The sequence below is a fragment of the Saccostrea cucullata genome, unplaced genomic scaffold, assembly GCF_032062105.1.
Source record: "Saccostrea cucullata isolate Sc308-1 unplaced genomic scaffold, CSIRO_AGI_Scuc_v1 ctg5451, whole genome shotgun sequence".
NCBI classification, from domain to species: domain Eukaryota; kingdom Metazoa; phylum Mollusca; class Bivalvia; order Ostreida; family Ostreidae; genus Saccostrea; species Saccostrea cuccullata.
In genome coordinates, this window is record NW_026936010.1 from 22,950 (window position 1) to 28,779 (window position 5,830).

The window sequence follows — 5,830 nt, forward strand, 5'->3', positions numbered from 1 at the left end:
TTTCATCTTTCCTGTCTCAATTGATGTTTAGAAGAAGATTTTTAAATATTTTCTATATATTCCCATGTAAAACTCTGATCGGCATTTTTAGCCCCACCATTGACCCAGGGGTTATTATTTAAACAAATCTAAATCTACATACTTGAGGATGATTCCACATGATTTTCATCTTTCCTGGTCCAGTGGATCTTAAAAAAAGATTTAAATACCATCAATTTTGCACTAATTCATAATTATCTCCCCTTGGAAGAAGGCTTGGCCCTTCATTTGAACAGTGGGTCTTGAGAAGAAGATGAGAATGTGAAAAGTTTACAACGACGACAACGCCAAAGACAACAGACAACGGACAAATTTTGATCAGAAAAGCTCACTTGAGCCTTCGGCTCAGGTGAGCTAAAAAGCGTAAACTGCTACAAACGAAGGTTATACAAGTATAACGTGGGCTGCTTTTTGATTCTTTACTTATCATTCAAATTTCAATCATAAAGTATAGAAAAAAGACAATTTTTCCCTTTAAAACGCCTTCAAATTTTCATATTTACAACGTAACGTACGTCAAGCGGATTGATATAATTTTGATGCAATTTTGTCAAATCAAATGACGCGTTACAAACAAAATTAAATTATAGCTGTGAGCCTATGTTTTATCGAATTCTTTAAATTATATTGAAATGAAGGCCATTACTATGGATACAGGTAAGTTATAAATGTTCAATGTAAATATTTGTAGAGAAGAGCATTATTCCCTTGTCTAGGAATTCAGATTAAAATTTCGATTAATAATCATTTATAGAGTTTACAATATATTGTACAGAAAATGACAAGTGCCCTAAGGACTGGAATAAATATGGAAACAATTGTTACAAGCGTTTATATTCTTCACTTGGATGGACCAATTCGCAGGTAAAATATTATTCCTAATATATTATCATTTCACGCATTTTGAGAAGCAGCCTTTTCTAATTTTCTCTTTGATGATATCATTTTAATTTTGTTTCAATCTCGAAATTAAAAAAAACAACAAAGATTAACTTTGATTATAACTTACCTTGCTAGAGGTCAAAGAGTACAGGAATATTGATTTTATTTTCTTTATTTAACTGGAACATTTTTTTTAAACTGTTGAACTTTCAACAATACACATATGCCTATTACAATTTCTTTAGAAAGCGTGTGGCAAATTGGGTGCAACATTGGCTCAGATAAATAGCGAGGATGAAAACGTGTGGCTTTCAAAGACATTTAGTGGTAATTATTAGTTTTAGAGCCAAAACTTTCAAGAAATACGTTTGGAGACATGGGAAAGTTGACAATAAAATAGTTGGGACACTGTTTAATATATAAAAACGCTCTTAAAGATTTGCAAAATATCTTATCATAAATAAAGCATAAACAATGTAGTTTCCTCCTTATTTCCATAGGATTGGACGCTTGGATCGATGCTACAGATTTCCCAAATGAAGGGGAATGGAGATGGTACTCAACCGAAAAATTGGTCAAATACACTGCTTGGAACGATAAAGAACCGAATAACGCAGGGCGGAGAGAGCATTGTGCACACGTCTTCCTGTTCAAAAGGAAAGCTTTGTGGAATGACGATATTTGTACAGACAGGCGACAGGCTCTGTGCATGAAAAAAGCAGCATGACAGAATTAAGGTAAGCAGATGAGAAATGATGATTTTTCGATACAATTACTTATTGTTGAAGTTTATTCTATAAGATCGACAAATACATGAATGTCATTATGATCGCATCAAATTAAAATCATTAATCGAAATAAATTAAGTCGATTTTATTTGATAGTATTTGTAATTCAAATTCAAATTACATTCAATTTTAATCACAAAATAAATACATTAATACATGAATACACATTCTGAATCAAACTGTAAATGTCTTTGTAAGCATTTTAGTGATAAAGTTCATGTTTTCTATCTTTTTTTCAGGATATACAAAGAAATGATATTATAAGACCATTGTCGTGTATTGCTAAAAATAAATAAAATGAAATTACTATTTGTACTTTCTTTTTTGTTAGATTTGGAAATGAGCTCATTTAATCCAAGAAAAAAAAATGGCTTAAAAAATCATTAATTTAATAAGTAAATTCATTATATTTGAAATGAAGTTGTACTGAATATATAAATTCTCCCCTAGAATGTCACAGAAGTTTTTCATAAAGTTATAAACATTTTTGAAGATTTCAATTGAACATAACATATGTAGAGAATCTCAAATATGAAGGACATCTTAGGATTTCTCAGTATTTTAGAAGTTAAAAGTGTCAATTAAAACAAAAGTTATTTAAACAATAAAAATGTAGACATAAATAGGTCTTTACACTTTAATCAGGTGCAACCCAGCAGAAAGCATCCCCCTGTCGACCAAACACATCGATTGTATGCTCATGTTCATAGAAAATTCGATATTAAATAAGGGTCAAGGAATGATTATGAATAATGTTAGTCAATCTAATATGACAAAACATGGTTTTGCTGTTCTTAAACCTTCTATTTTATTAAGTAGATTCAATTCTAGTCGACATTTAGTCGAAAGTCATCTTACATGGTAGGCATTATTCAGATTTAGATTTTTGTATGTTTCACTCATAAAAATTTGAGTTCAATTTTTTATATAGTACCATCGAAATAAAAGCAAATGAAATAGAAATATGCGTAAATTATTCCGAATTTTATTCGTGCGCCGAATCGTCCAAGTATTATTAATATGAACGATATATATTTCAGAATTCATAATTTTAAAGAACATTGAATATATATTAGCTCTATGCAAAATTTTGTTGTACTGATTGCATGTTAATAAAGTTAATAACGTTGTCTACGACTTTTAGGGACAACCCTCGTATATCTAAGAAAGAGTGAACTCCCCAAATGGAATAGGAATCAAATGTATTATCTATAAATTACAGCTATTACGATTTAGAACAACAAAATTGACTTGAATGAATTCATCTTTAAATATCTACAAAAACTCTGCATGTGTATTTGAAAAAAAACGCACAGCTACAATGTAATAATTTTATAGAATTACATGATTTCTAATTTGCTTTCTAAGATATATTTCAAAGCTAGTGATTTTTATTGCTACCACATTTTTTTTAGAATAAACGATATGGGTAGTATTATTTTATGTGGTAATTTATTTAGTTTAACATGTTCAAGAAAGTAATACTTTCTTAAGAGAGACCGTCAGGAAAATTGTACAGGGCGTGTTACCAATGTTAATCCCGTTAGTATTATTCAAACAAATTCCCAGTTATTCCTAGGCCTAGATAAATTTACATAAGAATAGGAGCCGGCAAAACTAAAAAAAAAAAAAAACATCAATTTAAGAAAATTGAAGGTGCTCATGACTTCAGACTTTGATTGTTATTTATGACAAAAAATGTAAATAGCTACATAAGTAAAATATAAATACTGATAGTAAACTGTGGTTAGGCAATCTTTAAAACATTGTCCTCTTCCGACTGACAAAATCCATCCCGCACTGAAAGAAATACCTAGTTGATTTAACTAGTGTTCCTAGTAAAGTGCTCTTCGTGATTAGTGATCACTCTGTATACTGGCTAAGGTAGTAAAAAGTGGAGTGGTGGTCATATAGATACTAAGATACCTAGTGAAAGTTACTTATAAATTCTAAGATTTACTAATGTTATCTTAGTAAATCTACCCATTTCCCAGTAAAACTATTTTTGAGGTAGTGATTGTATGGACAGTAAATTTACTAGTCTTCCCGTTGACTTTCACTAGTTTATTTTTTTTCAGTGCGTCGCAAAACCTTCTTGATCTCCGGGAATGAATGTTTTTTTTTTCTTAATTTTTCATTTATTAATATCTTTTTGATTTTATTTTCTTAAGCTCTTTTAAACAAACAAAATTCTAGCTACACATGTACCTGCCAATTTTTTGTCCTGAGTCGGGAGAGGACACGCAAACATTTTTGAAATAATGGCGTTACCTTTAGTCTATTATAGGTTCTAATTTTTTTCTTAAGGTAACGTTTCCCATAGACACTTCATTTTACAATCACACACAAGTTGTTTTGTGTCACTTGTGATACTTTATATAGCTAGAACTATGTGAGCATTAAGCTCGCTAAATGATACCCCTGCCTCCAATATGATTATAATGGGAAAATTGCATGTATTACTCATACATGTAAATAACTCGGACGGGCAAAGGGAAGTAACTCTACAATAAATTTAAGACAAAATACGAATATAATGGCAGTGTCCATCTTTTGCTATGGAAAACCCAAATTATTTGTCGGATCAAAAAGCAAAATAAGATGTGCACAATGGCAATATGTAGTAAAGATTCTGTGAATGTTTCACCAAATTTCATTCAGTGGTATGAGAGGAGTTGCAGATAATAAATTACCCCAAAAGCGTAACACACGGACGGACGGGAAGTAGCTAGACGGACGGACATTGCGATTACATGTGTTTTATAACCTCCCTCTTGAAAAGCGAGAGGGTTAAGAATTAGACATCAGAGACATGAAGATTCATGAGAGATGAAATACAAAAGATGTCTAAAACAATTTATTTCATGTTTCATGTTTATGTTGTTCTGAATGCCTTATGGGATATAGAGACCCACTTAATTTATAACATAAACCGTGTCTTGAGTAATACAGCTTATTGTCTTTGACGTGGGGCTTGGACTGTAGTAAATTTTGAATACTAGCATTTAAAATCAACTTTAAAATATTTTTGAGCGTTTTGGAGCCACCTCAGCCCTAGAAACATTTTCTTTTTTTTTTTTTTACTTTTTTTTTAAACTTAAACATACATTTTAAACAGAAAAGTAATGAATAAGCAAAAGTGAAAATAAAAAAAGCTTTTTCCAGAAAGTGTATGTACTGGAAAGTGAACATCAAAAACATTTTTGTGAGATCCATTTTTTTTACTTCTATTTAACTTAAACATACATTTAAAACAGAAAAATAATGAATAAGCATAAGTTAGAATTAAAAAAAACCTTTTTTCCAGAAAATGTATGCATTGCATGGAAAGGAATTGTTAAAAACATTTTTGTAAGATCCACCATTTTTCTCAACATAGTGTATTATTTTGGGAATATCCTGATATACAGTGTCAAGTTCCTTTCCAAAACTAATAATTTTGTATATCGCAGGACGAAAATGAATACAGGAATATATGATGAAAATAACACAAGGATAAAAGAATTTTTTCCCTTTCACTTTGAAGGTCAACATATCACATTGTCATTTCAAATTTAATTCAGAATTGATTGTTGATGTTTAAAAAATTAAAATGAAACACTATATGAGAAAAAATACTTTTCACATCTACTGTAAAAGCAGAAGTATTGGTAGGGGTAAAATGGCAAAATTTCATTGTTAAAAGTTATTAACGAAATTTAATCCCACAGGAAATTTCTATATGGCTATTTTTCGAATACAATTTCTTTAAAAACAACGAGATTAAAAACCTGCAGAACTATTTTTGATGACAAATCAACGATATTTTATCCTTGCATTTCTACAGTATATAGTATATTATTGTATCTTTTTTTCTTTCATTTATTTTAAATTGGAGAGATATGGTGAAAATAAGTGTTGTTTAGCTTCATATATTTTGTTTCAAGCTACTTTATTAGTAAATTCTAATATTTCTGAAGCATTTGAAAACTTATTCTAAGAGTGAATATTTTTAGATGATGTCTGAAAAATCAATAAAATTTGGAAGGTGAATGTTTAATAATAATGTATGAGGGTTATTTTTAAAAAGTTCGTGGACTGCTGTCATATCTTTTTTTTTATTTGACCTCATATGTTATCTA

The 5,830-nt window shown here is 30.0% G+C and overlaps 1 long non-coding RNA gene across 1 annotated transcript; it reads left to right on the plus strand.

Moving 5' to 3' along the window:
- The first annotated feature begins 822 nt into the window (after positions 1 to 822).
- LOC134244557 (uncharacterized) lies at positions 823 to 1,652 on the plus strand. The gene is made up of 3 exons (XR_009987246.1): positions 823 to 903; positions 1,167 to 1,248; positions 1,422 to 1,652. It is a non-coding gene; the product is annotated as an uncharacterized LOC134244557 (long non-coding RNA).
- The last annotated feature ends 4,178 nt before the right edge of the window (positions 1,653 to 5,830 follow it).